At 40.2% G+C, this 19,435-nt stretch overlaps 1 long non-coding RNA gene and 1 pseudogene across 1 annotated transcript in view; both read right to left on the reverse strand.

Annotated features, from left to right (window-relative positions):
• Window positions 1-18,918, reverse strand: part of LOC113884582 — a 39,569-nt gene extending 20,651 nt beyond the window's left edge. Inside the window, exon 1 of the long non-coding RNA XR_003508922.1 lies at window positions 18,536-18,918. This is a non-coding gene — a long non-coding RNA (uncharacterized LOC113884582). The remainder of the gene's footprint in view (window positions 1-18,535) is intronic.
• On the reverse strand, window positions 12,795-13,822 carry LOC113884573 (annotated as a pseudogene).
• Window positions 18,919-19,435: the final 517 nt, after the last annotated feature.

The following is a 19,435-nucleotide window of genomic DNA, read 5'->3' on the forward strand; positions in this document are numbered from 1 at the left end:
TGAGCCTAAAAAATGTGTCCACCACCGCCCCCTTTGTGTCAGGGCGGAAATCAGACACTGAAGAGACCAGCAAACAAAAGAAGCTAAAACAGAGGGAACCGCCTTGGAAGAGACAGGTGCAAAAGATCAAAACCCTGTCGTTAGTACTGACTACATAGGAAGGGGCCTATAGATCTTGAGAAATATAAGCTGGACCAAGGAACTATCCGAAAATGAACTGACGCCACAATATCCACAACACCAGAGAAAGTCCTAGATATATTTCTAATACTTTCACGATCATCTTTTTTAATTTTTTTAATTTTTAAGTTCTCTATTACTCCTTTAATTTTCACTTTTATAACCTACTATTACTTTGCAAAAAAAAAGACCCTATTTTTTAAAAGCCAACTACATATATATATATATATATATATTATAATTTTTGTGACTTTTTTTCCTCTTTTCTTTAATATTGTATTTTTGAAATTCAAAACTCTACTCTAGATTTTTAATCTGTGCTTTTGGGTATTTGTTATCAATTTTGTACCTTTAAGAACCCAATCTTCAGTACCCATTTTTACTTGGGAGGGAGATTACTGGCTTGACTGCTCTCTCCCTCTTTGGACTCTGCTTTTTCTCTACCAGGTCACCTGTGTCTCCTCCCTACCCCCTCTCTTCTCTACCCAACTCTGTGAATTTCTGTGTGTTTCAGACGGTGGAGAACACTTAGGGAACTGATGACTGGATGGATCTGTCTCTCTTCTTTTGATTTTCCCCCTTTTATCCTCCTGGCCACTTCTGTCTCCTTCCTCCCTCTTCTCTTCTCTGTATAACTCTGTGAACATCTCTGAGCGGTCCAGGTGTGGAGTGCACACAAGGAAGTGATTACTGGCTACCTTGCTCTCTCCTCTATTGATTCCACCTTATCTCATTCGGGTCACCTCTAACTCCCTCCTCCCTCTTCTCTTCTCCATGTAACTCTGTGAACCTCTCTGGGTGTCCCTCACTGTGGAGAAATTTTTCATCTTTAACCTAGATGTTTTATCAACGGTGCTGTATAGAAGGAGAAGTCTTGAGACTATTGTAAAAATAGGACTGAAAACCAGAAGCAGGAGGCTTAAGTTCAAACCCTGAGAACACCAGAGAACTCCTGACTCCAGGGAACATTAATCGACAGGAGCTCATCAAATGCCTCCATACCTACACTGAAACCAAGCACCACCCAAGGGCCAACAAGTTCCAGAGCAAGACATACCATGCAAATTCTCCAGCAACACAGGAACACAGCCCTGAGCTCCAAGATACAGGCTGCCCAAAGTTACTCCAAAACCATTGACATCTCATAACTCATTACTGGACACTTCATTGCACTCCAGAAAGAAGAAATCCAGCTCCACCCACCAGAACACGGACACAAGCTTCCCTAATCAAGAAACCTTGAAAAGCCAGCTGTACAACCCCACCCAAAGCAAGGAATCTCCACAATAAAGAAAACTCCACAAACTGCCAGAATACAGAAAGGACACCCCAAACTCAGCAATATAAACAAGATGAAGAGACAGAGGAATACCCAGCAAGTAAAGGAACACGATAAATGCCCACCAAACCAAACAAAAGAGGAAGAGATAGGGAATCTACCTGATAAAGAATTCTGAATAATGATAGTGAAAATGATCCAAAATCTTGAAATCCAAATGGAATCACAGGTAAATAGCCTGGAGACCAGGACTGAGAAGATGCAATAAAGGTTTAACAAGGACCTAGAAGAAATAAAAAAGGGTCAATATATAATGAATAATGCAATAAATGAGATCGAAAACACTCTGGAGGAAACAAATAGTAGAATAACGGAGGCAGAAGATAGGATTAATGAGGTAGAAGATAGAATGGTAGAAATAAATAAATCAGAGAGGAAAAAAGAAAAACAAATTAAAAGAAATGAGGATAATCTCAGAGGCCTCCAGGACAGTGTTAAATTCTCCAACATTCGAATCATAGGAGTCCCAGAAAAAGAAGACAAAAAGAAAGACCATGAGAAAATACTTAAGGAGATAATAGTTGAAAACTTCCCTAAAATAGGGAAGGAAATAATCACCCAAGTCCAAGAAACCCAGAGAGTCCCAAACAGGATAAACCCAAGGCGAAACACCCCAAGACACATATCAATCAAATTAACAAAGATCAAACACAAAGAACAAATATTAAAAGCAGCAAGGGAAAAACAACAAATAACACACAAGGGGATTCCCATAAGGATAACAGCTGATCTTTCAATAGAAACTCTTCAAGCCAGGAGGGAATGGCAAGACATACTTAAAGTGATGAAAGAAAATAACCTACAGCCCAGATTATTGGACCCAGCAAGGATCTCATTCAAATATGAAGGAGAAATCAAAAGCTCTTCAGACAAGCAAAAGCTGAGAGAATTCAGCATCACCAAACCAGCTCTCCAACAAATGCTAAAGGATATTCTCTAGACAGGAAACACAAAAAGGGTGTATAAACTCGAACCCAAAACAATAAAGCAAATGGCAACGGGTTCATACTTATCAATAATTAGCTTAAATGTAAATGGATTGAATGCCCCAACCAAAAGACAAAGACTGGCTGAATGGATACAAAAACAAGACCCCTATATATGTTGTCTACAAAAGACCCACCTCAAAACAGGGGACACATACAGACTGAAAATGAAGGGCTGGAAAAAGATTTTCCATGCAAACAGAGACCAAAAGAAAGCAGGAGTAGCAATACTCATATCATATAAAATAGACTTTAAAACAAAGGCTGTGAAAAGAGACAAAGAAGGACACTATATAATGATCAAAGGATCAACCCAAGAAGAAGATATAACAATCATAAATATATATGCACCCAACATAGGAGCACTGCAATATCTAAGACAAATGCTAACAAGTATGAAAGGGGAAATTAACAATAACACAATAATAGTGGGAGACTTTAATACACGACTCACACCTATGGATAGATCAACTAAACAGAAAATTAACGAGGAAACACAAACTTTAAACGATACAGTAGACCAGTTAGACCTAATTGATATTTAAGGACATTTCACCCCAAAACAATGAATTTCACCTTTTTCTCAAGCGCACACAGAACCTTCTCCAGGATAGATCATATCCTGGGCCATAAATCTAGCCTTGGTAAATTCAAAAAAACTGAAATCATTCCAAGCATCTTTTCTGACCACAATGCAGTAAGATGAGATCTCAATTACAGGAGAAAAACTATTAAAAATTCCAAAATATGTAGGCTGAACAACACACTGCTGAATAACCAACAAATCACAGAATAAATAAAAAAATAAATCAAAATATACATAGAAACGAATGAAAATGAAAAAACAACAACCCAAAACCTGTGGGACACTATAAAAGCAGTGCTAAGGGGAAAGTTCATAGCAATACAGGCATACCTCAACAAACAAGAAAAACGTCAAATAAATAACCTAACTCTATACCTAAAGCCTAGATCTGATAGATAGAGTGCCTGACGAACTATGGAATGAGGTTCGTGAAATTGTACAGGAGACAGGGATCAAGACCATCCCCATGGAAAAGAAATGCAAAAAAGCAAAATGGCTGTTTGGGGAGGCCTTACAAATAGCTGTGAAAACAAGAGAAGCGAAAAGCAAAGGAGAAAAGGAAAGATATAAGCATCAGAATGCAGAGTTTCAAAGAATAGCAAGGAGAGATAAGAAAGCCTTCTTCAAAAATGAATGCAAAGAAACAGAGGAAAACAACAGAAGGGGAAAAACTAGAGATCTCTTGGAGAAAATCAGAGATACCAAGGGAACATTTCATGAAAAGATGAGCTCGATAAAGGACAGAAATTATATGGACCTAACAGAAGCAGAAGATATTAAGAAGAGGTGGCAAGAATACACAGAAGAACTGTACAAAAAAGATCTTCACGACCCAGAAAATCACGATGGTATGATCACTCACCTACAGTCAGACGTCCTGGAATGTGAAGTCAAGTGGGCCTTAGAAAGCATCACTGCGAACAAAGCTAGTGGAGGTGATGGAATTCCAGTTGAGCTATTCCAAATCCTGAAAGATGATGCTGTGAAAGTGCTGCATTCAATATGCCAGCAAATTTGGAAAACTCAGCAGTGGCCACAGGACTGGAAAAGGTCAGTTTTCATTCCAATCCCAAAGAAAGGCAATGCCAAAGAATGCTCAACCTACCACACAATTGCACTCATCTCACACGCTAGTAAAGTAATGCTCAAAATTCTCCGAGCCAGGCTTCAGCAATATGTGAACCGTGAACTTCCTGATGTTCAAGCTGGTTTTAGAAAAGGCAGAGGAACCAGAGATCAAATTGCCAACATCCGCTGGATCATAGAAAAAGCAAGAGAGTTCTAAAAAAACATCTATTTCTGCTTAATTGACTATGCCAAAGCCTTTGACTGTGTGGATCACAATAAACTGTGGAAAATTCTGAAAGAGATGGGAATATCAGACCACCTAATCTGCCTCTTGAGAAATTTGTATGCAGGTGAGGAAGCAACAGTTAGAACTGGACATGGAACAACAGACTGGTTCCAAATAGGAAAAGGAGTATGTCAAGGCTGTATACTGTCACCTGCTTATTTAACTTATATGCAGAGTACATCATGAGAAACGCTGGTCTGGAAGAAGCACAAGCTGGAATCAAGATTGCCAGGAGAAATATCAATAACCTCAGATATGCAGATGACACCAGCCTTATGGCAGAAGGTGAAGAGAAACTCAAAAGGCTCTTGATGAAAGTGAAAGTGGAGAGTGAAAAAGTTGGCTTAAAGCTCAACATTCAGAAAACAAAGATCATGGCATCTGGTCCCATCACTTCATGGGAAATAGATGGGGAAACAGTGAAACAGTGTCAGACTTTATTTTGGGGGGTTCCAAAATCACTGTAGATGGTGACTGCAGCCATCAAATTAAAAGACGTTTACTCCTTGGAAGGAAAGTTATGACCAACCTAGAGAGCATATTCAAAAGCAGAGACATTACTTTGCCAACAAAGGTCCATGTAGTCAAGGCTATGGTTTTTCCTGTGGCCATGTATGGATGTGAGAGTTGGACTCTGAAGAAGGCTGAGTGCCAAAGAATTGATGCTTTTGAACTGTGGTGTTGGAGAAGACTCTTAAGAGTCCTTTGGACTGCAAGGAGATCCAACCAGTCCATTCTGAAGGAGATCAGCCCTGGGATTTCTTTGGAAGGAATGATGCTAAAGCTGAAACTCCAGTACTTTGGCCACCTTATGCGAAGAGTTGACTCATTGGAAAAGACTCTGATGCTGGGAGGGATTGGGAGCAGGAGGAGAAGGGGATGACAGAGGATGAGATGGCTGGATGGCATCACTGAGTCGATGGACGTGAGTCTGGGTGATCTCCAGGAGTTGTTGATGGACAGGGAGGCCTGGCGTGCTGTGATTCATGGGGTCACAAAGAATCGGACACAACTGAGCGACTGAACTGAAGTGAACACCTAAAGCAACTAGAAAAGGAAGAAATGAAGGACCCCAGGGTTAGTAGAAGGAAAGAAATCTTAAAAATTAGGGCAGAAATAAATGCAAAAGAAATAAAAGAGACCATAGCAAAAATCAACAAAGCCAAAAGCCGGTTCTTTGAAAGGATAAATAAAATCAACAAATCATCAGCCAGTCTCATCAAGAAACAAAGGGAGAAAATCAAATCAATAAAATTAGAAATGAAAATGGAGAGATCACAACAGACAACACAGAAATACAAAGGATCATAAGAGACTACTATCAGCAATTATATGCCAATAAATTGGACAATGTGGAAGAAATGGACAAATTCTGAGAAAAGTACAACCTTCCAAAACTGAACCAGGAAGAAATAGAAAATCTTAACAGACCCATCACAAGCACGGAAATTAAAACTGTAATCAGAAATCTTCCAGCAAACAAAAGCCCAGGTCCAGACGGCTTCACAGCTGAATTCTACCAAAAATTTAGAGAAGAGCTAACACCTATCCTACTCAAACTGTTTCAAAAAATTGCAGAGAAAGGTAAACTTCCAAATTCATTCTATGAGGCCACCATCACCCTAATACCAAAACCTGACAAAGATCCCACAAAAAAAAAAGAAAACTACAGGCCAATATCACAGATGAACATAGATGCAAAAATCCTTAACAAAATTCTAGCAATCAGAATCCAACAACACATTAAAAAGATCATACACCATGACCAAGTGGGCTTTATCCCAGGGATGCAAGGATTCTTCACTATCCACAAATCAATCAATGTAATACACCACATTAACAAATTGAAAGATAAAAACCATGTGATTATCTCAATAGATGCAGAGAAAGCCTTTGACAAATTCAACATCCATTTATGATAAAAACTCTCCAGAAAGCAGGAATAGAAGGAACATACCTCAACATAATAAAAGCTATCTATGACAAATCCACAGCAAACATGATCCTCAATGGTGAAAAATTGAAAGCATTTCCCCTAAAGTCAGGAACAAGACAAGGGTGCCCACTTTCACTATTACTATTCAACATAGTTTTGGAAGTTTTGGCCACAGCAATCAGAGCAGAAAAATAAATAAAAGGAATCCAAACTGGAAAAGAAGAAGTAAAACTCTCACTGTTTGCAGATGACATGATCCTCTACATAGAAAACCCTAAAGACTCCACCAGAAAATTACTAGAACTAATCAATGAATATAGTAAAGTTGCAGGATATAAAATCAACACACAGAAATCCCTTGCATTCGTATACACTAATAATGAGAAAATAGAAAGAGAAATTAAAGAAACAATTCCATTCACCATTGCAATGAAAAGAATAAAATACTTTAGGAATATATCTACCTAAAGAAACTTAAGACCTATATACAGAAAACTATAAAACACTGGTGAAAGAAATCAAAGAGGACACTAATAGATGGAGAAATATACCATGTTCATGGATTGGAAGAATCAATATAGTGAAAATGAGTATACTACCCAAAGCAATCAATAGGTTCAATGCAATCCCTATCAAGCTACCAACGGTATTTTTCACAGAGCTACAACAAATAATTTCACAATTTGTATGGAAATACAAAAAACCTCAAATAGCCAAAGCAATCTTGATAAAGAAGAATGGAACTGGAGGAATCAACCTGCCTGACTTCAGGCTCTACTACAAAGCCACAGTCATCAAGACAGTATGGTACTGGCACAAAGACAGAAATATAGATCAATGGAACAAAATAGAAAGCCCAGAGATAAATCCACGCACCTATGGACACCTTATCTTCGACAAAGGAGGCAAGAATATACAATGGATTAAAGACAATCTCTTTAACAAGTGGTGCTGGGAAAACTGGTCAACCACTTGCAAAAGAATGAAACTAGATCACTTTCTAACACCATACACAAAAATAAACTCAAAATGGATTAAAGATCTAAACATAAGACCAGAAACTATGAAACTCCTAGAGGAGAACATAGGCAAAACACTCTCCGACATACATCACAGCAGGATCCTCTATGACCCACCTCCCAGAATATTGGATATTAAAACAAAAATAAACAAATGGGACCTAATTAAACTTAAAAGCTTCTGCACAACAAAGGAAACTATAAGCAAGGTGAAAAGACAGCCTTCAGAATGGGAGAAAATAATAGCAAATGAAGCAACTGACAAACAACTAATCTCAAAAATATACAAGCAACTCCTGCAGCTTAATTCCAGAAAAATAAATGACCCAATCAAGAAATGGGCCAAAGAACTAAATAGACATTTCTCCAAACAAGACATACAGATGGCTAACAAACACATGAAAAGATGCTCAACATCACTCATTATTAGAGAAATGCAAATCAAAACCACTATGAGGTACCATTTCATGCCAGTCAGAATGGCTGTGATCCAAAAGTCTACAAGCAATAAATGCTGGAGAGGGTGTGGAGAAAAGGGAACCCTCTTACACTGTTGGTGGGAATGCAAACTAGTACAGCCACTATGGAGAACAGTGTGGAGATTCCTTAAAAAACTGGAAATAGAACTGCCTTATGACCCAGCAATCCCACTGCTGGGCATACACACCAAGGAAACCAGAATTGAAAGAGACACGTGTACCCCAATGTTCATCGCAGCACTGTTTATAATAGCCAGGACATGGAAGCAACCTAGATGTCCATCAGCAGATGAATGGATAAGAAAGCTGTGGTACATATACACAATGGAATATTACTCAGCCATTAAAGAGAATACATTTGAATCAGTTCTAATGAGATGGATGAAACTGGAGCCTATTATACAGAGTGAAGTAAGCCAGAAAGAAAAACACCAATACAGTATACTAACGCATATATATGGAATTTAGAAAGATGGTAACAATAACCCTCTATATGAGACAGCAAAAGAGACACTGATGTATAGAATAGTCTTTTGGACTCTGTGGGAGAGGGAGAGGGTGGAATGATTTGGGAGAATGGCATTGAAACATGTATAATATCATATACGAAACGAGTCTCCAGTCCAGGTTCGATGCACGATACTGGATGCTTGGGGCTGGTGCACTGGGACGACCCAGAGTGATGGTACAGGGAGGGGGGAGGGAGGAGGGTTCAAGATGGGGAACACATGTATACCTGTTGCAGATTCATGTTGATGTATGGCAAAACTGATACAATATTGTAAAGTTAAAAAATGAAAAAAAAAAAGGAAAGAAAAAAAAGAAAAAAGAAAAGATCAACAGAGAAAAAAATAAAAATAACACATAAAAATTAAATATATTTAATCAAAAAAAAAAAAAACCACACAACCTAAATGGTTGTGGTATTTTCCTTTTTTATTTTCATGTTTATACTAGCTATTTCAATGATTCCATAAATGTTTCATGTTTGAAGTGCATAATTATGTCTTTTAAGAAAACAATTTCTATGTTTTCTTAAACATAGAAATGTATGAAAACAATTTCATACATACTATGTCAGGGTTTACCCAAAACCCATACTGAATTCTCACTTTAATATGAAGTACTATAACATTTATTTAATATAATATGGGTCTGTCTTGGGTCTAGACCAAGATGGAGTGCATTACTGGAAATAACAGAAAGGAGTCTTTATTTCACATATAACATAACCACATATTCAGAGGCTTTGGGGCATTACAATAGTATATTTTTAATATAGAAAAATTATATTTATTTCTTTCACAGAAACACATTTTAGCTCTAAATAACTATTCTATGATTGTTTCTTCTACATAATGCAACAGAATCCCTGCAAGTAACAGATACATGCTAGATAACCAGATTCTACCGACAAAAAGAATTATTACCAAAATAATTTACTAAGATTATTTTTGTGCTATTATTAATTTGGAGACTAATATGTTAGAAATTAATTAAAATTATCTGAAATTATTGATAGTAAGCAGAAGGATAAAACACTATTAACTAACGATATTGTTAGCTTCTTTTCTAATTTTTTTTTTCTAATTTTATTTTATTTTTAAACTTTACATAATTGTATTAGTTTTGCCAAATATCAAAATGTATCCACCACAGGTATACATGTGTCTAATTATTTTTTTAAATTTTTTTATTATTTTTTTTTTTTTTTTACTTTACAATATTGTATTGGTTTTGCCATACATCAAAAGTGAGTCACGGCATTATTTTCAAAATTGTTTATTGACTAAAACTGTAAAACAAGAAATAACCAAAAGCAAAAAAGAAGAAAGAGACACGTGTACCCCAATGTTCATCTCAGCACTGTTTATAATAGCCAGGACATGGAAGCAACCTAGATGTCCATCAGCAGATGAATGGATAAGAAAGCTGTGATACATATACACAATGGAGTATTACTCAGCCATTAAAAAGAATACATTTGAATCAGTTCTAACGAGGTGGATGAAACTGGAGCCTATTATACAGAGTGAAGTAAGCCAGAAAGAAAAACACCAATACAGTATACTAATGCATATATACGGAATTTAGAAAGATGGTAACGATAACCCTGTATGCCAGACAGCAAGAGACACAGATGTATAGAACAGTCTTTTGGACTCTGTGGGAGAGGGAGAGGGTGGGATGATTTGGGAGAATGGCACTGAAACACATATAATATCATACATGAAACGAATCGCCAGTCCAGGTTCAATGCATGGTACTGGATGCTTGGGGCTGGTGCACTGAGACGACCCAGAGGGATGGTACGGGGAGGGAAGAGGGAGGGGGGTTCAGGTTGGGGAACACATGTATACCTGTGGCAGATTCACATTGATGTATGGCAAAACCAATACAATACTGTAAAGTAATTAACCTCCAATTAAAATAAATAAAGTTATATTTTAAAAAAATAAAAAGAGTAATACATAAATTTATGCTTACAAACATCTTTGCACATATCCCAGGGTCAAATGCATTTATCAAGAAGAACTACATGATGTTCAAGGTCATTCTAATGATTCATTTGTGTATTAGACTGCTAGGGCTGCAATAACAAAATACCACATATTGGGTAGCTTAAACAAATGACATTTATTTTCTTACTATTCTGGAGTCTAGAAGTCAAGCAAGATCAAGGTGCTGGCAGGATTGGTTTCTAGAGAGACCTCTCATCCTGGCTTGCAGATGGCTGCCTTCTTGCTGTGTCCTTAAGTAGCCTTTTCTCTGTGTCCCTCTCTGGTGTCACTTCCTCTTCTAAAGAGAACATCAGTCATATTCAATTAAGACCCAACACTTACAACCTCACTTAACCAAAATTACCTCTTTAAAAGTCCTATCTCAAAACAAAGTCCCATTGGGTGAAGGGACTTCAATATATGAATTGGATGGGTTGGGGGGAGGGGTACAAAAATTTAGTTCCTGTGCTTTGGGGTGGGGGAGGGTAAAAGAAATACAGAGGAATTTAGGCCTCATTTCAAATCTTATTGTATTTCTGGAGAATATTGCTAAAAAGATGTGAGGGGCCTACTATTTAATCCCTGAATGTAGGAGTGGTGGTGGGTTTAGGGGAGTATTGTTTTGGAGAAAAAGAGAACTCACCAAGATACAAGGAAAGTGAAAGTCGCTCAGTCGTGTCTGACACTTTGAGACCCCATGGACTATAGAGTCCATGTAATTCTCCAGGCCAGAATACTGGAGAGGGTAACTGTTCCCTTCTGCAGGGGATCTTCCAAACCCAAGGATCGAACCAGGGTCTCCTGCATCATAGGCAGATTCTTTACCAGCTGAATCACGAGGGAAGCCCAAGAATACTGGAGTGGGTCTTCAGTGGATCTTCCTAACCCAGGAACTGAACTGGGGTCTCCTGCATTGCAGGAGAGGTTTCTTTACCAGCTGAGTCACCAGGGAATCCCCTGAGAGTAAATCAGGGTCTGTTCTAGCGATAATATGAAATATTGCTAAGATTTTTATTTACTTTCTTAGGACAGCTCTAGGGAACTTTATATGATATACATGAGAATCTTAATTATTGAATCCTATAGGTTATACAAGGTTTATTAAGACAAGTCATTACAACATGGAAATACCCACTAAAAACTAACCAGTTGGAACACTGGTAAACACTCAAGGCTCACTTTCTATTTAACTATTGTTGTTCAGTCGTCATGTCTGACTCTTTGCAACCCATGGACTGCAACACTCCAGGCTTCCCTGTCTTTCACTATCTCTGGGAGTTTGCTCCTGGAGCTGGCTCATACAGGCTCTCAGAAATGGTGTACATGTGCCTTTCCAACTCCACATTCAGTGACATCACACTTGGTCACTTGGAATAGACCACAGTGGAGAATCTATACAAGGCAATTGGGAAACACTATAAACCAGATCTCTTTGTTTTTCTGAGAACTGATTGTTCAAGATTTACCAGCAAATCATTGAATTGATTCATGGCCTTTGAATCAATATCACTGCTGAGTCACTTGTTGCCTATTGTTCAAAATAGAAATTCAATGTAAACAAAAGGCAGCATGAAACTCAATATCCTACAACAGATGTTAGATTTTATGACATTGTTGAAAGAGGTTCTGTGCTAATATCCATGGCATACACATTTGTTGTTGTTTAGTCACTAAGTTGTGTCTGACTCTTCTGCAACGCTATGGACTGTAGCCTGCCAGACTCCTCCATCCATGGGATTTCCTAGGCAAGAATACTAGAGTGGGTTGCCATTTCCTTCTCCATGATCAACTGTCAATTATCCATTATCACTGTCTACTTTTAAGTGTTAACCTTCAGCTTTCATTAACCATTTCTTTTTAAGAGAAGCACAATAAAGCACACATCGTGCTTTGAAGGACATAGTAAGCAGATTCTAGAAGTTCTACAACCACAAGTTTTTTAAAAGCTTGGTTGAAGTCAGACTTTAATATATTATTAACTCATTCTCTAAAGCAGATCTACCAGGGCATCCATCAAATGACACATTTTCGATTTCTGAGGGCTTCCCTGGTGGCTCAGATGGTAAAGAATCCATCTGCAATGCAGGAGACCTGGGTTCAATTCCTGGGTTGGACTGAACCCCTGGAGGAGGGCATGTCAACCCACTCCAATATTCCTGCCTGGACAATTCCATGGACAGAGGAGCCTGGCAGGCTATACTCATGGAGTCGCAAAGAGTTGGACACCACTGAGTGATTAAGCACAGACTTCTGAAGGGCTTCCCAGGCAGTGCTAGTGGTAAAGAATCCATTTGCCAATGCAGGAGACATAAAAGACATAGGTTCAATCCCTGGGTCGGGAAGGTCCCCTGGAGAGGGTACGGCAACCCACTCCAGTACTCTTGCCTGGACAGAGTACTCTTGCCTCACAAAGAGTCAACATGACTGAAGCGACTTGGCACACAGACTTCACAAATCTTTTTCTCACATTTTTTTTTCCTTTTGGGGTGTGAGGGGAGGGTGGCATACCAAATTACTTTATTTGAAGGAACGGTACTAAAGAAAGAACTTAAGTATTATGACCCAAACACAGATGCACTGCCTTGATGACCAGGGAAGTCATCCCTGTGACTACGGGAAGTCAGCCTAAGGCTTAGCTCTCATTATCACAGTGTCCCAGTATGTGCTTGTCAAAGAGATACTCTGCCATGCCAGACTCAGGGGACCCCCGTCTTGCACAGGTTGGTTACACGGTCACCCAGTTCTTTGTTGGATTTCTCCTGCTCATTCAGGTAATGAGTCCCAATGAAGTCACACAAATGGGGGTCATTTCTGTCAGTGGCCAGTTTGTGCAGTTCCAGTGGTGACTAATTCACACTTTTTTCCAAATGTAGCACACATTCCATTGCACTCCACCCATTCTCCCAGTCATCAAGGTCTAATTCCTTAACATCCTAAGGGAAGATTAGGCCACTTTACTGGTTCTGTAGCTTCATTAGCTTCTCAGCATGTTCCCTTTCATCACAAGATTGGTAAGAAAATACTTGGCAAAGTTCTTCAAAGCCACATCATCACAGTCAAAATAGTATGACACAGATGTAGCAGGCAAACAGCTCCAGTGGGGTAGTTGATGGCATCCTCTGAGTCCTGGCAGTAGTCCAGGCAGCATCTGCAAGAAGATGCAGTCATCCTGGAAGGTGGCTGAGAGGTGGAGGTGGGGGCCTGGGGTGGGTCGAGGGCTCTGGGTGGGTGGTAGTGAGGGCTGACTCTGAGCAGCTGGCCAAGGCAAGGGACGAGCACCAAGTTCCATCCAAGCACTGTTGAAGCAGGAAATTGTGGCGATTCTCCAAAACGATTGCCTCTCCCATGGTTTTTTGAAACAAGTAAATGACTAAGTAAATGAAAAAGTAAATGACTAAGTTAAAGTTGCCATGCTCAGTCACTCAGTCATGTCTGACTCTGTGGCCGCATGGATTGTAGCCCATCAGGCTCGTTTGTCCACGGAGTTTCCCAGGCAAGAATGCTGGAGTGGGCTGCTATTTCCTTCTCTATAAGTTTCTATCAGTTCAGTTCAGTTCAGTCGCTCAGTCGTATCAGACTCTGCAACCCCATGGACTGCAGCACGCCAGGTCTCCCTGTCCATCAATAACACCCAGAGCTTACTCAAACTCATACCCATTGAGTCAATGATGCCATCCAACCATCTCATCCTCTGTCGTCCCCTTCTCCTCCCACCTTCAATCTTTCCCAGCATCAGGATCTTTTCCAAGGAGTTCTTCAAATCAGGTGGCCAAAGCATTGGAGTTTCAGCTTCAGCATCAGTCCTTCCAATGAATATTCAGGACTGATTTCCTTTAGGATGGACTGGCTGGATCTCCTTGCTGTCCAAGGGACTCTTAAGACTCTTCTCCAACACCACAGTTCAAAAGCATCAATCCTTTGGTGCTCAGTTTTCTTTATAGTCCAACTCTCATGTCCATACATGACTATTGGAAAAACCATAGCTTTGACTTGATGGACATTTGTTGGCAAAGTAATGTCTCTGCTTTTGAATATACTGTCTAAGTTGGTCATAATTTTTCTTCCAAGGAGTAAGCATATTTTAATTTCATGGCTGCAGTCACCATCTGCAGTGATTTTGGAGCCCAAAAATATAGTCTGTCACTGTTTCCATTGTTTCCCCATCTTTTTGCCAGGAAGTGATGGGACTAGATGTCATGATCTTAGTTTTCTGAATGTTGAGCTTTAAGCCAACTTTTTCAGTCTCCTCTTTCATTTTCATCAAGAGGCTCTTTAGTTCTTCACTTTCTGCCATAAGGGTGGTGTCATCTGCATATCTGAAGTTATTGATATTTCTCCTGGCAATCTTGATTCCAACTTGTGCTTCATCCAGCCCAGCATTTCTCATGATGTACTCTGAATATAAGTTAAATAAGCAGGGTGACAATATGCAGCCTTGACATACTCCTTTCCCGATTTGGAACCAGTCTGTTGTTTCATGTCCAGTTCTAACTGTTGCTTCTTGACCTGCATACAGATTTCTCAGGAGGCAGGTCAGGTTTCCATACTATGAATCAAAAACCACCTTAAAGTTTAAGAGGTTAATTTAATTAACCATACTCAAAGTTAGTCTGTTTTGTGGGTTTTAAACTGGAAATGCATAAAAAGCAAGTAGTTTGAAAGTTTAATCTTTTCCAGTGTTGTTTTGCTTACAAATCTATTCTTCTTTCCTACTGTCACCACCTGACCTTAAGTAGGTATACACTATCCACTTTTAACTCTTTAACAGAGCAAAATTGAGTGGGACACAGCCTACTCACACATTAATATTCTCCTTCTTTGTCTCTCCTTCTCTCTCTCAGATACACAGAGACACAATCATTCATCATTCACTCAGGTCAGGTCTACTGTCCTTATAGCCAAGAGTCATCATCTCAAACCTGTAGAAACAAGAGATGGGCAGAGAATGTAAAGAAATCTACAGCAAGACAACCAAGTTGAGTGCATTGAGCATGGTACCAGAGGCTGGGGATACAAAAGCAAGTACAATTAGATTTTACTGAAAAGGAAATGGGCTCAATGAGTCATATGACTGGCCCAAAGACAGTTGTTTTGGCCAACAAGAGACAGAAATGGAATTCAAATGCCTGGACTCTTAAAAGCAGACAGCCCTCCAAATGACCACCTTCAAAGGACCTACAATCTAGTAGATAAAAGAGATTGATCAATACTGAAATGTGTTTTGTTTTGAGGAAAGGAGTGGAGTGGAGGGAAGGAAACTCGCCTATCCTGGATAGGAGAGGAGAGTTGCTAAAGCTTCTTGGAAGATGGCTGGTTCCTCTAAGCTGTGGAAGACCAGCGACTATAGTAAGGTAAGAATTAAGGGAAAGGGCATTCTGGGCAAAGAGAACACAGAGAGAAAAATCAAATAGGGAACTGCAAATTTCACATTTCTGAGTCATACATTCAGGAAGAGTACTGAGGAAGATAAAGATATTGAGGTAGGGTACTTCCCTGGTGGTCCAGTGGTTAAGATTCTGTGCTCCCAATGCAGGGAGCCCAGCTTCAACACCTGGTCAAGGAAATAGATCCCATGTGCCACAGCTAAAGATCCTGCATGCTACAACTAAGACCTGAGGCAGCCAAATAAACAAACAAATATAAATAATTTAAAAGAAAAAAATGATGCTGAGGTAAAAAGGAGTCAGAGTAGGGACAGGGGAGAAGGGGATGTTTGGAATGCCAACTAAGGAGTTGCCACTTGAAGGGTTTTAAGTGGGAGACATTGTGAGATATATGGTTGATGACAGGCACACGGGTGGAAACGAACTGGATGCCCTGGAAAAGAAGTGAGACAGGCAGCTAGAAGGTCAGATAGAAATAAAGCAATAGCTCCTTTTATGTGGTCCCTGATTGGTCAAGTTCATCCTACACAAGGACACAGTGGGAATTGGTCACAGAAATAATAGAGCAGCACAGAGGCCAGTTCAAAACTATGATATAAGGTACAAATGCTTCTACATACCAAATACACCACAGCTGACCCTGGCTCTTCAGACTTAAGACTTTTTTGCTCAGCTACAATTTAATGAAAGATCCTTAGATTATTCTATAGTCTTTCTACACCACAGATTGTTCAATGTTAAGGACTATATCTTATTTCTATCTGTAAATCCTTCATTATTCACTATACACACAGTGACTTTCACATTAAGTGCTCTGTTCATGCTTTTTTAAAAATCCTTTCATTTTACAAATGAGCACTTTCTATACACCATGTTCCAGGGACTAAGGAAACAGATTAGAACCATACTCTCACTGAGCTTATCTTCTAGTTTGAGAAATAGACAGTAAACAAATACATAATATTTTCAAGAAGTGATACTACTTAACATAGGGATAGAGTGATGAAGGTTCTAATTTTTCTTATAAAGGCTTATAAGGTGATCAGAGAAGGTCTCCCTAATGAGATGAATATTTGAGTAAAGCCCATAACAAAAGTACCTGAAACAGAGTATTCCAGGCAGGAGAGTGCACAGGGTGTTTATGACACAGCAAGAAAGCCAGGGTAGCTACAGCAGAGGGACCATAAGGACAAGCGTAAGGCGATGAGATTAGAGAGGTGGCTGGGATTCAAATTATGGAGGGACTTGGATATGAATTTCTTTAGGTATAACTGAAAATGAAATTTCACTTCTTCATGCTGAGTCCCATTCTCAAGAAACACAAAGGAAGTAGGATTAGTTGTAGAAAATCTTAGAGGTAAATCTACTGCTCAAAGGCATTGCAAAACATTCTTAAACAAAGTAAGCATGATTATTAGATATTACTTGGAAATCTATCCACTACCTCCCTACACTAAGACTCTTATTGCCTCCAATAAGACAATTTAGAATAGACTGGAGGAGGTGGGGGGTGGGGGGTAGGTTTCTGAAATAACAGTTCAAAAATATCTTTCAAAAAGGTAATATTCCTGTTCTAGCCAAGGTAGTATTCCTGTTCTAGTCAATCCACTAAGGTATGCTTTTAAAAAAAAAAGGCCAAGGCTTATCTTCTCCAGTCATGCAGGGTTCTACTTTTCATCACACATAAAGGGTCGTTCCTGACTACCATTTCCATGAGATTAACCTTCCAAACCTCAGGTTCCACCAATCACTCAATAGGTAGCATAAGAATTACATCAATTGTGAATTACATTCCATGATTCTGGCACAAAGATCTGCAACTGATTCTACTACAAGTAGTGTGTATAAATGCTGAGATTTCCCTGGAATGAGATGACAATTAGTAGATATTTCTCACACAAAGATGAAGGTCAGGCATTCCGTGCTACTAAATCCCCTATGAGCATGACTTTCCCTGCAACACTTTCTGCTGGCAAAGTGGCAGACAGCAAAATACAAAAGAAACAGCTTGGGTCAGAACAAGGGGAGAAGGGAGTTTGAGAATGGAAAGAAGAGCATGGAACAGAAGGAGATGTGAAAAGAGAAAGTACTTTGGAATGAACTGATGGAGGGAGGAGAATGAAAAGAGAAACACACAGGAAGGTAGGGCACACACTGATATCATCCTGCACTGTTGTTTACTTGTGTGTCTGTGCCCTCCTGGATTGGATCCCCCAGTATCTAGGTGGTTTCTAGTGGTGCATTTCCAGCACGGAGCCCACTAAGCCCTGCTCACACTCAGCACTAAATTGTTTGTGGAGGTATGAGAATGAAAGGATTGCTCTCTCTTCCCCCTCTTTCACCATATATCTTCCTGACTTCTATAAAGCCTAGTTTGCTATTTATTCTTTTGTTTCTATTCAGCTCCCCCCCCCCCCCCCCCGTCCTGTAAGTCAACCCATGTGTGCGCCCTCTGTCGTATTACCAAAATGTGGCAGCCAGAGACAAAATGATAGGACCAAAGGGGAACCGTCTATAACCAAGGCTGCCCGCCAGACTTAGGCAAAGACTACACAGAAATGGCATCAGAAAAAAAGGCAATTGCAACGATCATAAGAGAAACACAAAAGAAGTGAGCTGCCAGGCTGCTGAAAGGGAAGGCTCAAATCTTCTCGTGCCTACAAACATTTGCTGTGACAGCCTTTTATTGGAGCCGTTGACATGCCTCATGGGTTAAGAGCAAAGTGTTAAGAGAGGTTCTGTCTAGGACAGAAACAAGAAAAGGTACTCACGGGAGAAAGGACAGAGAAGAATTCCAGGGCCTGGATGTGCGGGAGATAGACGAGAAGAGGAACTCAAGACCAGCTTGGAATCGTAAGGGATAATCTGTAGGTGACTGGGGCTTATAAAGTAGCCTCAAGTATGGGATGAAGTGAAGGCCCCTGAAGGCGAGACAGAGTGAGGCCTCACCCGAAAGAGAAAGAGCAGAACGAAGACACACCCCTGCAGCTACTTCACACCTAATGCCCGTGCAAGGCGCTTCCCTGGACAGCTTGGACCCACTGGCTTCCAAGATTCCTCGCTGCAAGCTGGACCGCGGAGCCCTGAACTACAATACCCATAGTGCCCCACGCGCAGGCCGAGTGAACCGCCCTCTTCTGATCCCCACTAGCCAATGGGTTTCGCCATCTTCCTCTGCCCCTGGAAATACGACGGGAGGAGTCAGCGCTTCCGGTCCCGTGTTCTCTTTGGCCCTCGGGGAATCCAAAGATGTAGTGCTTACGGAGGAGCCGTAAGGCAGCGGTCCTAGGTGTAATGAAGGGATCGTGCATTGCATGGGTTCCGCTAACAGAACGTGGGCTGTTTAGGCTAACAGATGGCACCAAACCTCTGCTTTTAGGCCCCTTCCCCACCTCTTCCGGGGCGGACCTCAGACCTTCAACACATGCGCACTGTCCTTCCTCCGCCCCTGTGATGGGGCGAGCCTAGGACCTTTAGCACATGCGCACTTCACATTCTCTGGGACTGACCTCGGACTTGGAGCGCTAGTACCCCTAGACCAAGACCTGACAGACTGTCTGGGGTCTCTGGTTGTTTCCGTTGCTATGCTCCGGACACTGTATTTTGGGTAATGCTGTCTTTTTTTTTGTTTTAACTTTCTCTTGTTTAACATCGGGAAGCAGCAATGAAGT

Source organism: Bos indicus x Bos taurus, chromosome 3 (genome assembly GCF_003369695.1).
Source record: "Bos indicus x Bos taurus breed Angus x Brahman F1 hybrid chromosome 3, Bos_hybrid_MaternalHap_v2.0, whole genome shotgun sequence".
Lineage (NCBI taxonomy): Eukaryota > Metazoa > Chordata > Mammalia > Artiodactyla > Bovidae > Bos > Bos indicus x Bos taurus.